This window comes from Amia ocellicauda, chromosome 19, assembly GCF_036373705.1.
Source record: "Amia ocellicauda isolate fAmiCal2 chromosome 19, fAmiCal2.hap1, whole genome shotgun sequence".
NCBI lineage: Eukaryota > Metazoa > Chordata > Actinopteri > Amiiformes > Amiidae > Amia > Amia ocellicauda.
Genome location: NC_089868.1, coordinates 21,050,058 through 21,065,855, shown reverse-complemented (window position 1 = coordinate 21,065,855; position 15,798 = coordinate 21,050,058). Strand labels below are relative to the sequence as shown.

The 15,798-nt window shown below is 36.1% G+C and overlaps 1 protein-coding gene across 5 annotated transcripts in view; it reads right to left on the bottom strand.

Annotated features, from left to right (window-relative positions):
• Positions 1 to 11,152, bottom strand: part of ntng1a (netrin g1a) — a 101,744-nt gene extending 90,592 nt beyond the window's left edge. For 4 of the 5 annotated variants that reach the window (XM_066692161.1, XM_066692159.1, XM_066692160.1 and 1 more), the window contains exon 1: positions 7,523 to 8,441. The gene's annotated coding sequence lies outside the window, so the exon portion shown is untranslated. Of the gene's footprint in view, positions 1 to 7,522; positions 8,442 to 10,975 lie in introns of those variants that run through there. The other variant, XM_066692158.1, reaches the window with a different exon arrangement.
• Between the last annotated feature and the right edge of the window lie 4,646 nt (positions 11,153 to 15,798).

Here is a 15,798-nt window from a genome sequence, read left to right as displayed (position 1 = left end):
GTCAGCTGTCGACTGTAATGGGCAACACAGGTGCTAACACATACTGGTGCATTTTGAACCTTTACCTGTTCTAAGCTTCTCAGACAACAGTTTTATATGGATGCCTGGCTCTTATTGCTTGGGATGTGATCTGGGTCACTGGACCACCATTAGCTGGAGCTCTGTGAAGGTACTGGGACCTGTGGGCGAGACTTTTATATCCTCCAGAATAGACTTCTGCCTGTTTATACCCAAGGTCATCTGACCAAAGAGTTATTTTTTTTTAAATAGAGAGAGAGAGAGAGAGAGAGAGAGAGAGTGGCCCAGCCCAAGCAGTGCATAGATGTAAATATACTCACAGCATCATAATACATCTCTGAAAATTCTCTACATCATAATTATAATAATAATAATAATTCATCCCATATTCACATAAAGGTTTCCTGCATTTTCCTGACAGAGTAGTATTCCAAAGTATTTACTACACCAATCAGATGTGACTGCTGCTGTGTACGATTCCACAATAAACAGATAACTTGGATGTCTACCTGTTTATGTGCAGTCTATTTTTCAGAGCAATCTATTTCCTCCCATTGTCTAATCTGTTACTCAGTCAGTGTACAAAGAAATCGGTTTGGGGTTTAGAGACATTACACATAATCCTTGGGGAAATACAGGATATTGTATAAAAATAGAGAGAGTAAAATGGTCTGATTTAGAGATTGCACGATTCACTTATTGTCAGTGAGGGAGCCCCTGCTTTCTCAAGCAATTGGCAAAAATATATGGATGGATACATGGGCAACCGGTCAAGTGTTGTGCAATAATCTGGCATGGCTCTGCCACGGAGAAAATAAGCAAAGACTTTTGGACAGCTGGTGAAAGCTGCAGCTTCCACAAAGATGTATGCAGAGCATTACGGTTTGTCAAAACCCATCTGGCTGGAGCCGTTTTGGGCCAGCATTTACATTACACCTTGATAATGAACCTAAATATAAAGCCAAATTTATGATAGTTTTACAAAAAGCTAATTGTGACATATTTTCCAAATCATTGTACGCATTTAACACACTGTCCAAAAACACTGAGCTACAGAAATGGCTACATAATATTCAGTTTAAGATGCCACTCTACCCAGATATAAATGCCTTTTTCATTTTCATTAATAGTATTACATAAACCGATCAACATATAATAGGAAAATAATTACGTATGTAGTACTTCTTGTAACAGGAAGAAAACATGACTATTTTACCTTACTAAAACCGTCATTATTTACCCTGCTTATTTTCCCTAATTTGTATTTAGTTTATGACAAAATTTATTTTTTTGTAGATGCTGCATGCGTTTCACATCAGACTGTAAAATATCTGCCACATTTTCCAAAAGGAAATTATATGTTTATTTATGTTTTCAGTCAGCAAATAAGTTTGTTGATTTTAATGCTTACATTTATTCTCTAACATGCATAAAACACCATAAAACCGTAGAGGTTGGGGCACCCACTCAGTTTTTATTGTGTACTTTTTTCTGCCACCAAAGCAAGTCTGCTTCAAGATTTAGGCTCATTAAACACCTGTCTATGAACAAATAAACATGACGTTTTCTGTTTATTTTATACGCTGCTAATAATTTTGATAGACTCAGTTAACAACACTACTGTAGATGGCTTTCGAATGAATTAACATGTGAAAAGTCATAATTACATAAAGGTGAAAATGAGTCCTCTGAAAATAAAAACTGCAGAGGTGTTCTGTGATGATAAAGCTTAACTTAAGCCCTTTCCAATCCCTGAAACTATTAATAGAAACCAATGTATGTTGTGCATATATTATCAATGTAAATTAAATTTCTTATAAACCCAGACTTTCACATTTCAGCTGGTGAAGTGGATTTTAATTTACCACAGCTTACAGTCTTTTGGACTCATTAATGCTACTACGACTACTACTACTAATAATATTAATAATAATTTACCTTTACATACTTTGTCAATTTAAATGTGAAATTCCTTTCCATTAAAATATGCCAAACCCATCACATTGACCACTGTCCAGAAATATGGGTAAAATATTCACTGTAAGGGCATAACATCCTTTTGAACATTGGGGGGACAATTATTGAGACCAGCTAGCTGTCCTTGTGGGCAAAAGATGCGTCTGCAATGGTATTACTAGTTTTATAGAGTTATGTAATAAATACATTATTTTATGTTGTGACTTATGAGTAAAACCCATAGGAACTTGACTAACAAAATATAGTCAAGCAATCAACTCATACTTCTGCTATGCTATTAAAAATAAAAAATAAAAAACGTTTCAATACACCACTTCAATGTTCTGAAACCCCAAAGTGAGATGTCAAAAGTGATAAATGGATGTGTTTCAAAACAAAAAGTAAATCACCAAATCAGCAAATTAGGTGTATGTAAGAAACTGGTGGCTGCCAATAAAAATATGTCCCAGCATGCATTGCAACAGAACAACTGAAATGTCTAATACTCTCGTTTTGGGGGGGTTTAAGTGGGTACAGGTAAAGATATGTTATACTGGTACCCCACATTATCAATGTACAATAAGTATTGAGATTACATCGTTTTTCTGTGTGCATGTCTGTAAAGTGTCTTGTAACTCATGTGGAAACATCCTACAATTTAAATTGAACAATAAACAAATGCATAAAATATGAGATGTTAGGTAGAGTTGAATGCCATTGCCATGGGGCATTTTATTTACTCAATGCACAGACTAACCTGAAAGGCTGGAAAAAGTGCCAAAAAATAATAAACCTCACTAATGTTGAGACTGTGATCTATAACTCATTCCAATCTCTCTCCATTCTCCTCCCAACACTTCTCTCAAATCAGCTCCTCCTCTTGTTCTGTGGAACCTCAATAATGCGGAGCTAGATTTGATTCTGTTTCCCAACATATTTCAATAAAACAGCAGTATGGAGTATGGCACTCACAAACGCATTGACTACACTGCTCTGGGCTGTCTGAGGTTGAGAGTGATCAAACTGTTGACTGGTCGGCTATATCAGAAGTCACACCTATTTCGCTGCACTCATTTTCGTGTCTTTTCTCCTCTCCGTTGTCTGTTGCTCAGCCCTGCCTCCCTCACTTCCATTGTTCTGATTCGAATGGCACCAACATTCTAGTCGCGTTCTTCTAGCGCAGATTTCCGCAGCTCTGCGCAGATTTGCAGGAATCCACTTCTCCCATTGAACTACGCAAAACTGCGCTCCACGGACGCGCAACCTCTTTTTCTCCTCTGCTCCTTCATTTCAACTAACGTCACACACATTATTGGGGGGGGGACGGATTGAGCTCTTTTTAATATATGGGGTCCATAACGTATATTACGCCCGTGCTTCACTGTACTGAATAAGGGGACAACTGTCTGGGATAGGGAAGCTTTGATGTGTTAAAAGTAGGAAGGTCAGTGTAAGAGGCAATCCAGGTAAGAAGAAGCCAATTATAAGTAAATTTTTTGGCACAGAACAAGTTTTGATTAATAGTCCACCATTACTTTATAGACATAATATTAATGTATTAAAAATGTCAGAGCTTGCCAAGAACTAATATGGGTAGGCCTGGCTAGCCAGAGAGAGAGAAGTTTAATGAGCTAACACTGATACAGAGATAGATAAGGGCCAACGCATATTAAAGATCACATGCAGAGGGGTCATTATCAGTTTTACAATTTAGATACCATTCTTTTCTCTCATTATTCTCCACTTAGATTTCAGAGTCACAGTGGAGGGAAAGTGGCGTGCTTTGCATTATAAGTAAGACTGATGTGCAGCAGCCTTCAATTTAGCCGGAGTTACATATAAGGCAGTATGAACACACCAGCCCCATGGATTTCAGTTGTGATGGTTAAAGGGAATATGCCCGTCACAATAATTCTGTTTATAATCAGTTGTGCACGTTGGATTACAATAAGAGCCTTTGTCGGGTGAATCCGGCTGGGAATGCTAGCCTGCCTGAGCTATTTTGGGCTAAAATTGAGCGGGAAGGTTTTCGATAGAACAAAATATACATCTATAAAATCCTGTAGTTAAATATGCAGCTTTAATGTATATATATATATATATATATATATATATATATATATATATATATATATATATATATAGGAATCGGTTGACTGCTTTTTTTGTATTCCGTGCGTCCTTGATTAGGCCTTGATTAGGCAAGGGGGATGCCTCTCGGGAAAGCAGCAACAATCTGTAAGTTTATGATGATCTCTATGATCTATAACAAGCGATTTATACCTTGCAATCTCAAATTAATTCTCTCAAACTGAATATTGTCAGAAATAACCCTGAATATATATTTTTCAGGGCTCGTCTGCTTCTGAAATCGTGACAGAGAAATGTGCACTTTATGAATATTACCCAGCCCTGAGACGGTTTTAAACGGTTCTTTCTGCTCACTGACACGTCTTATAAATGTTAAGTATATTTTAAGGTTATACCAAGAAGATGATGAATTCGATTTTTTTTTTCTTCTAAGTTAAAAGCCCTACATTTTTCACTATTTTATATGACCCAGGAAGAGGCAGTGCTGAATGGGATTTTTTAAGTTCTGAAATACACCCCTGTGTCTGATTACATTTCATCCCCAGAGGCAATCATGCATGGCTGAGTGTTTTAAACCCAGCACACACACACGTCTGCCAAGCAATGGTTACACCACTTGAGTAGCTTCTGAGAAGCAAGTATATACTCCATTTACTTTCCCTCAACACAGCCAGCCATGCGGGTGAGTTGCGTGCTGTTTTATGGCTCCAAGAAAGAGGACCTTAAATTGCACATCAAGAGGAGTTGGACAGGTGTCAAAGTGCCTCATGTCTTGCGGTCTGATCGGAAGTCTGTGATTAGCATCTCACGATTAGTTAATCCCTAAGAATATTGAGATGATAGAGTAAATCAAATTTAAGACACTATTTGAGAACGGTATGGGCATAAATACCATATAAAGACAAATAAATACTCAAATCAGTCATTATAGAAAAATATATGACTTGCATTCAAGAATAACTCAATTGAACATATAAGGGTCAAAATTACAACTGTTGAAGATCTGTTTCACATCTAAACAGTGACCTTGAAAATGTAAGTTTGTGTCTCAAATGCTGGTAAGGGTGTGACGCGTCTTCTTCCAACGTACAACATTTACCAGATATCAAATTGGATCACAAAATATGCAAAGCAGTGCAATTTGCAATTAGAATGTCTCACACAGCTGTCTTCATGTGAAACAATCTGAAATTTCTAGCACCATGTACGTCAATCCTTACCCATAATTGTTGCACAATAACGACTAATTATAATCAAAAGCAAATAATAACAAAGGCATGTCACTGGTTTTGATCAGCCAGTATATTGTGTCATATACTTTCAATTGCACACTGTTACTTTGATTTCAAGTGTGACATCTATTGAACAATTGAAATGCATGGTCATTTTTTAAAAAGCTAAAACACCATTACTTCATAATGTGCTTAGGACTCGGTCTTTGTAGTGCTGCAACTGCCATATACAGTTACTTGAAAAGTACCAGTGCTTTATACAGTGTAACCTCCGTGATCCAATTCATGTCTGCTTGCTTAGCTAAGGGGATTGTTCCTTCAGCTTTACTGACAATGTCTGCCTGTGAACTCAGATATCCGGGGACAGTCTTTCCCTCACTATTTTCTCCAAGGCATTGTCTGTGCCAGATCCTTGAGGCTTCTGCACAACATACAATTAAAACATAACATTTAAAAAAACACTGAAAAACTAAGGTTTCCTTCAACAATTGCAGCAATTATTATTATTGATTTCATAGCAGATGCATTACCCAGTTATCATAGAATCATCACAAAGCATATTGCAATAAGAGCAGTAAAATATAATACACAACGCAAGTCCTCATTGAAGTGAATTACAGGAAAAGTACAAACAACAGTGCATACTTCTGATAAGGGATAGTTCAAGTAAAAGCATACGGATTCTTTATGTCAAAAGCTTTTAAACAACTTTAAAACCTGGGTGCAAGAACACTTGTCTATTTGCTCTGCATAATTTAAAACACTGGAATTAAACAAATAAATATTGCAGTATTGCAGAGTATTGCAGTAGCTACTGCTATCAAAAACTTAGTTGGTAAAGTAAGACATTAGTAACTGTCATGCATAAACTGTATCATGGAGTATACTGTCCATGGTACGATATCTGGAGGTTTACTACAGTTACCATTAAAGCAAACCACATTACACAGGTCATTAACATAATTACCCAGAATGAGGAATAGATTACTTGTCATGGAATAATTGTAGAATACCATATTTAAATGGCATAGATAAAATAAATACAAAACACAGAGCAAAACACCAACATTTCCCACCAAACAGCTTCTTGAAACAGGGAATATAAACTATACATTTTAAAATCAATTCCCTAATTTGCTATTCATCAAAGACCACAAATTAAGTATTTATGGAAAACGTGCATTTACTCTATGTCCATGTCTGTTTGATGTAAAAGCATGACTTCAGAAGAGTATTAGCATCTACATCAATTGTGTGACGTAAACTATATGACGTCTGCAGATGATTATTATTTTATGTTGCTGTTGTAAACCATGAACATCTGAATTACTATTCCTGTGCCAGCAAACATCACAATAACTGTATTGCTTGGGCAGCCTGAATCTCTAGGCAGCCTCTAATTTAAATTATACGTTTCATACTGCGAGTCTTACTTTAAACTTCAACTTCCACAATGAACTTTCCGAGTTAAATAAATAAATTATAGATACAGCATGCAGGTCACATAATGTAGAATCGATTGTTCTTATTAAATATGTATTGGTGTAAAGCGGATATGAAGAACATTGGTGGTCCATTTTAAAATGCAGTGATGGGCGAAAAGCAAAAGTAAAACATGTGGGAGCTTTTAAATGTATTAACATAGTCCTCTGCTATAGACAAAGGTTTTCAATAATGAAAAATACATAAATAAACTACATAATAATAATAATCAAACTGTATTACTAATTGGGCACTGCTGTAAAATGTTATCTACCTATCTATATTTCTAATTATCAATCTATCCACCCATCTATCAGATAGATACTGTAAATATCATATAAGCCTAAGAAATGAAAGGATTCCTACAATTCTTTTTTTTCATATATGAACCCAGCAGAGGGCGCTGCAAAATCCTCATATTTACATCTTTCTGTCAAACTGACATATTCCACAACAATAGGTAAAAATGTTACACACTTTTGTAATCTCCTAATAGTCAAATTACAATTGTATCTATTCAGTTGCTTAGTCTTCTCACAGAGAGACGCACTGAAAGGTGCCACTCTTTTTAAAAGGAGGAATAAAAGAAATACAATTACTAATTCAATATACTGCTAATAGTTTATTTAATAAAACGACAGAAAATATGAATTTTCACATTATTCCCATTTTCTTTCCCCATTGCATTGTACCATATACTGTAAGACACATCATTATAACTTGGTTGAAACAAACATACTTACAATTGTACAGAAGGTGCGTCTTTGGAAATAGCGGAATGCAGATCCAATCTTTATAAGTGTTCAACAAGTTCAAGAATGACCGTCGATGGATCCTTTTCAAGATACGGCTGTTAATCTAAATTTGATGAGCTCGGAAAAAAAAAAAAAAAAAAGGGATGGCAAAAAAAAAAAAAGTTGATGATGCCAGAGTTGAATGAGCTGACTAAATGGACAGATCTCTGATAACGCAAGTCAATCTTCCTTCAGCTGTCAGAGTGGGATCTCCGGCCACTTCAGAGTAGATGAGTGATCACTGCCTGCATGGCCAGGTAGGAAGAAAACTGACAGTATTTCCAATACGATGCTCAAGATCCCGTCACTTGTGTCTCCAAGATGCTGGAGTCAGTATTGTACAGTGTCTTTCCCCAGAAGAAGGAAAAAAAAAAGACTCTGCTTAAACTTTTAATGGCACTTTTTTTTCATCTCCACGGTTGCACTTTCCATATCCCAAACCCACACTTGCAACTCCTGCAAGTACAAACAGCATTCTCTCTCTCTCTCTCTCTCTCTCTCTCTCTCTCTCTCTCTCTCTCTCTCTCTCTCTCTCTCAGACTCAAAAAGGGGACATCAAGCAGTTCAGTTAGCCCTGGTGCCGAGGATATCCTCTACCAAAAAAAATTGCCAGCTTCCTCCACGCATCCCCCTACCCAGTGCAGAAATGTCAGTGTTCATAGCCCAGATGGGTGGCAAGATTAGACCCTTGGAGAGTCCACTGGATGGAGATGTACAGAGACGCAAAAGATTCTTCTAGATGGGAATTCTCTAGTGCATCCTGCCTGTATTTCAGTGGGACTGCAACTTAAAGGACGGAGGTAATGATGGAGGAGAGGAAAGCTCCCGCAGCCAGCAGCTCACACAGTTGGGAGAGATGTTTCAGAGATAAGCAATCTTCTCCAAATGCGAGCTAATATAGGGACTGCGAGCCTTGTTCTGCCCGGAGCCGGCTCTGCTGGGTCCTAGAGGCAGCGGCGCACCGGCGGTACTGTACAAGTGCAGCACGCAACCCGGCTGTGTGGTGTTTCACCTCTTCAGATCCGTTTTTTAACATAATTAATAATGGTATCCTGTTATATAGTTATCTTATGATATATATATGAAGTATATTGTGTGTATCATAAAGCCACCAGCTTTTGTATATATGGTAGGGAGGGAAAAGAGGTATTTTTTGATTAATCATAATTTTCAAAGTGAATGCAATAAAACTGGATATTGGAAGTTTTTTGTATTGCATTTTGCTCTTGAAAATCTTTTTCACAGTTTTGATCATGAATGCTACAACAGTGTGTAACATACACCCACACTTATGCCACATTAAATTAAATGAATGATTGTATTTATTTGTATATACTATTCTTTAAATGTCTTAATATTCCTCTTCCTGCCGGTATTTTGATACTACTGTTGTGAAAATGTTAGATTGATGCATATTCATATGGACCAATGGAAAAGCTAACTGAAGCTAAATGGACCGGTTGCATTATTGGCATTAATTAAAGAAAAGCGCTGGCTTGGACTCGGTGTTAAGTCAAGTTATTAGTTGTGTCATTGGTAATCGTTTGAATAATAGTCTACTTTAATCAATGTGCATGTAACTGGTTTGGAGCAAATATAGGTAATGCTCTTCACGACCAGCTTCAACAAGAATGAATACAGGGAAGGCCTAGATTGTTTAAACTAAAGAAGGCCCGACTGATTAACATGAACTATAGACATTTGCCAAATAACCATATACAATCCCATCTTCCACAAACTTTTAAACGTGCCTTAAACAATAAAGAAAGTTTGAAAAACAGCAGATATATTAAAAGTTGGATGGCACACCGCTCAGTTAGCCAACATAACACATACTAGTAATTTATATAATTAACTTTACATTTAAAAACCGATTACATGTTAATGTGAAAATACAAGATACACACCATTGTTAAAAAAACACATTTTAAATACGTTTTATGTACAAACTACTGTTTTGGATTCTCAAACTAATCGACATTAGTTTACTACATCATTAATTTAGCCAATGGACATCTGACACATTAATAAGCTTATTAAATAACTTAATTCGCATTTTCTTAACAGTCGTTGTAGCTTCTAAATCAACGTTTCGTGCTTTTATGCTTTTCAAGGCATGCATCATATTTAAAGGTTTTTGTAAAGACAAACTTTATAAGGACGATGACTTCAAATACACAAAAACAGATTTCAGAATAAAATACTATCATTGCTCCTGTTTTGTATAATGGCACAGGCAGCATGTATATCACACATGGAGCAGTGAGAGAAACAAACAACCTGAGCTCATATTTTTCTTATAAGATTGCTTGAATGTCGGTCTCACAATGTTTCAAAAATACAAAACATCATGCATGCAAAAGTTGACGAGGAATATCTGTAATAATATCTCGCTTGCACAATAAAGTCTGCCCAAAGCTATCAGTAAAAAGGAGGATATAATTGAATTGATTTCCACCAAAGATCTTCTATAAAGGCCATGGAAATTGGTGCTAACAGTTCATTGTAATTGTACAATTTTGTAAAAGATAATTGGGCACAAAACACATTTAATGCATTGTATAGTAGGCCTGATATATATATATATATATATATATATATATATATATATATATATATATATATATATATATATATATATACGTGTTGATTGCTAAATTGAAAAATGCAGTAAGGTGTGTGTGTGTGTGTGTGTGTGTGTGTGTGTGTGTGTTTCTTCGTTGGATGAACACAACTACTGTGTATTGTGCAAACTAAAACAGCTTGTATAGGTGTACATTTGTAAAGTTACATGGACACGCAGAAGCAGATGCAATCTGTAATTGTATTGTGCATTTCCCATCTTTAACAGCTATTCAGGCGCAACCTACAACTATCTCGCAGGACTGTTGTACAAATGTTATTTCTCTCGGCATCCAATCGGAAAATTCATTTCTACATCATGCCCCAACTTAACACTTGAAAGATACCTGGATTGCAAAACACCCATTCACATCCATCAGCGGTTTAATGGACAGAAAGCACGGTAGACGGAGAGTATACTCCTTGAGTCAGTTTGCAGAAATAGAGCAGAGCAAGTCTGAAACAACGTGCTGGCACAACCAATTCACATATAGGAAGCAATCCTTTCTATATATACATGTGCATATGTGTGTGTCTGTGTAAATATATATGCATGCATCACATAGCATACATAAATATAATTGAGCGACAACCAGAAAAACAATAAAACCCTATATTAAAACGCAGATCTTGTGTTGTTATTTATTTATAGTTTGTCACTTCAGCACTGCAAAGTCAACATGTGCTTTACAGCCCCAGCTCCAACACAAAACTTTGCATTAAGGTATAGACAGCATGACACACAATAGCTTTGGACAAAATATAGCTGTTGAATCTCACCTTTCCTTAAAAGCACCATTCCACTACAAGATGCAGGAGACATTTGTAGATCCCATGCACCGACACATTTTTTTGGCCACCCTTTCTTTACCACACAGGCATTTGGACTCACTCCCTCTCCCCACAGCTCTCCCGGAGTGGAGTAGTCGGAGCCACAGACGCCACTTCTGTGAATGAGAGAGCACGGGAGACAAATCAAACGACAAACTGGAGGAGAGCATGAGTCTGGAGGCTGATCAGTGCAATGTGTGTGTGTGTTTGCATGAATATATCATGCTCTCCTCCATATGCATGCAAACACACACACACACACACACACACACACACATATATATATACACATACACCTCTAATGAACACGGGAGACAAATCAAATGGCAAACTGAAGGAGAGCATATTAGTCTGTGGGCTGATCAGTGCAATGTGTTTATGCGTGTTTGCATGTGTACATATACATACATACATACATATATACATACAGCTCTGTGCAAGGCGAATGGTCATGATTTGCTGATATTTTGCCTCTCTAAGCAAAGCACCGACTGCTGAAACTCGTTATAAATAGTTGATGGGACCGTAGCAGAGGGCTGGGATCATTATCATTCATGTTTCAGTACCAATTCCATAATTTATGCAGTACATCTTGACTGCGGTCAAGTTTTGGTCGAAATACAGAGGACCTGTTTTATTTTTTGTAAGTTTTGCTATTGCCTGCAGCCGTGTTTCAAGTTATAAATGTCTCATTAAGTATTTTTTTAATTAGTGGTAGAAGTAGTAGTGTTGAGATATTTGTAGGCTATAGTTTCTGCAAACTCGATCATTTTATTAAGAAGGATTTTTCTATTTTTGAGAGCAAATGTCAAAAACTTAGTTTTTATATATTTCATTTTTTTCTGTTGGTTTGTTATTTCTATAAAGAAGTGGTATGTGAAAATGTACACGAGTTAAAAGTCTTTATTAAGTGGCTTAATGTATGCATATAATGTCTTTACAGCCACTATCATTGTAATCTACGTGGTTGGGTGTTCAACATCAAAAATATAATGTAATTCTCATTAAAAAACAAACAAAAAGACGTCAATGGTGACAAACTGCATTTTTAAATAAAAAAATAAATTATTATGAAGATATTTGAACAACGTTTACCTTAAAACAAGCACATGATTTAGTCCAAGACCAGAACATGCATGCATTATTTATACCAATTATGCTTTTCTCTTCTTTAAATGGTTCTATAAAATAACTTACATACTGGCAATGCATTAGCCGTGAAAAACCAATTGAAATCTAGTTACTCGAGAGTTTGCAGAGCATTTCTACGTTTATTTGACATTACCCCATTTCATTTCCCACTTGTATGGTTTCTGACGGTTGTTTGAACTGATATACAAATAAAGTTGCGTTTCAGCACCTGGAAAGCTCCTTGTTTGTCTGATAAATGCCTTCTAACAGATGACCAGCCATAACCAAGTCTATGAATCAAACGTGTGTTGCAGTTATATATTCTGACATATATTCCAAGATGTAGGTAAACTCAGTGATCATATAGATAAATAAACAAGTTCATGGCATTAGACACTTATAATTAAATATAGATATTTCAATAAGGTACAATAAAATGGTGAATAAATACTCCCACTACCATACTTTTTCAATGAAAAGCTTTTGTTACAATAGTTACCTTTTGTGCGTTAAGTAAAGCAGTGCAGCTACAAATCCATTAAGAGGTTCAATAACTGGCACTGTAATTGACATGGGCCTGGCAATCACATGATTTGTAGTCTGTCATTATGCTTCAAATGCTGTTTTATGTTTACTGTAATACACCTGTTTACAAAGATAAAATGAAAGCTCAGGATTTATTTATTAATTTTCCCACAGACCACCCATGAGGGTCGAAAAAGACATCAAAGAACTAAAAAAAAAGCTAAATATGAATCTACTTTACATATTTGTTTTCTAGATTTTACTTATATTGCTGCACTAGAATGGGATCTTTGTAAGCCACGTCATTTGACCGTGGCGTCATTATACTTATTGTGTTTTGTGTTTGTTTTTTCTGGGTGATCACAGGTTATCACACTGGCTCACATCAATTTGTGTCTTTGGGGAATTCTCTTGCTGTCCTGCTTAAATCTAATAACTGAAAGATCATATTAAATCAAAAAATATCTTAGTGTACGTACATTAAAAATACAAAAAAGGTGGATGATTAAAAAGGGATTACAGCAGCACACACGGGTTCTGGATTTGCACCTCATTCAGGCAAGCTTGCCTCCCTGTCAGTGATCATATGTCTTCAGCTAATAAATTGGGAATGCTTGGCACATGTTTTCAGATTTTCATTTTTATTCAGCAAGTAACAACCATCTGCGTTTTTCAAAGCACATATCCAAGACACACTAAACTCCATTAGCAGTATAATATAAATATATATAAAGAAGTATGTATGCAATTCTAAATGTGTATGTAAGTGTGGTAAGAGAGGCATTAAAAAAGAAAAACAATGTTAGGCTTTACTGGCATATGAAGTAAATATAAAAAATATATGTAACTTGTCTTTGTGCTGGAATGGGCAAGTTTGGGGAGTTAGTTGTGCAAATGAGGGCTTGTCATTAATAGTGTCAAAATGTGTTTTCATCTGTCTTAAGAAATATTATCAGTCACAGTAACTGGTTGCAATTATCTTGACTGCAGAGCGCTAGGCTTCATGCTATTTAACAATCAAAATATTAGAGAAATAACAGCTTTTTTTTCTGTAAAACGGTTTAGTTGGGGGTTCAAAACAATGCTTTAATTGCTTTGTTTCCTGTTCCATCTCCATCTAAATTCTGGGTCTAAAACAGAAACTGACTGTACATTTCAGTCAGACATGACGGTTATAAATAAAATCCGTTTTGCAGCGTTAGATAAACACACACATTTTCGGCGAGAGCCTGACTGGAATCGTTTCATGGCATGTGTCAGAGTCCTGACCTCTAGCCCATCGAATGCCTCGGAGATTAAGTACAATGGCAACTTGAGAAGAGACGGTAGAGACAAACTTCTCTGGCTGGACGAGAAACTGCACTGCTTGAGGAATGATACAGTATACCTCTGGCCATGTATCAATGGGATTTCAGCAGTCATTAAGGCCAACATCCTGTTAAACACACTTTAAATAGCTATCTTTTGTGTGCTATCTGTTTTCTCAATACTTTTGGTATGTAAGGTTTGTAATTTCACAATGGTTTTGGGCAGGAGTTATTCTTATTCAATATTCAAATACCTGCTGATCCTTAGGCAGCCACTGGGATTTAACCCATTGGATTTTCTAGCTCTAAATGCTTGTCCATATTCTCTTTCTCCTGTTCTTTGCTGGTCTGCATTTTATTAGTAACTATTTCTTATATTAAAAAAAGCCTTAAAAAATCTGGAGAAATCAATTCTATGAAATTAAATAACAACAGCAGCGTCTTTTTTCGATTTGGAGTATATTTAATGTTCCATAGCTACATCTCTTAAGACCGCAATTCAAGGTCATAATTCTAAGTTTTTGCAAGATCCCACATGTTGAGGAAAATGATAAGACAGTAATGAATATCCTTTAAAAAAAAAAGTGTACATTTTCATAACAAAACACAACTATAACCTTCACACACAAAGATGAGACTATAATTCACTGTGCAGGTTGAGGTAAAATATGCAGCTGTTTACCAAACATGTTGTCTGCACTATAAGATGAACCTTGACTATGTGTGAACAGATGCATGGCAGTATTGATTTTCCACAAAATTACTATGCAATACAAGGCAAATAATCCCATTTAAAGGTTGCAGTGTAATTTCTATTCTTTTAAAACGGATTAAAAAAACAGCCAAGGCCTGAATGACAATTAGTTTAGCTTATAACTAAGGCTAAGGTCTTTGATTAAGGAACAACAATGTATGCACATGCTTAAAATAATCCTTTGCACCTTCAACGAATGAAGCCATAATCATAACAAAGTATTATATAATGACCTTTGTGGTTATCCAGAATAAAATCAGTAAGAATTCAGTTTTAAGTACATTATCTTTGCATGTATGTCTTTAGATGTTATGACCAAAGAGCTATTCTGTTCTGCATAATCTTTTATTATAATAATTATTATATATACCTATATCCAATTTGACAAGGTTTAGATAAGCACAATATAATCAATCAACACAACTATGCCTGTTACATCTATTATGATCTACAGCAATCAATCAATGTCCCAAAACAGCCCGATTGGTCCGTGATAAATAAGCATCTCCTTTATAACTGGGGGAGGTTAAATGCTCCTTCTCAACCTTGGTGTTTTTATGCACACGAAAAGAGATCCATCATACATTAACTCCATATATACACCCACAGCATATTCAGCCTCAGAATATTTAATGAAACCTCAACGCATGGTGGCTCTTTGTTTGCAAATGTATCCTGTGTATCCCCCTCCACAGAAACCGAACAAATAAAAAAATAAATAGCGGTGCTATCCACACATTAAAGCTTCAGACTTCACACTTCTATGAGCTTTCTAATAAAAGTGAGGTTTGCTCACCAGTTCTTCCTGCAACAGTGCCTGCCCCCACTGCCCCGCCGTGCAGCTTTAAATTAAAGTAAAAGGACAACCATTTTCCATCTGCTTTTGTGAGCCCTTCTCTTATTGCTTTGCTTTCCTCACATTACCATTTCAGCCTTAATATATCTAAAGGTTAGATTATCAGAAATGCCATTAAGAGTAATGTAAAGGCCAGAGTGTTTGGTAGCAAAAGCTTTGAAGAGGTTATTCTAAAACAACATATTTATAAAAATACCTC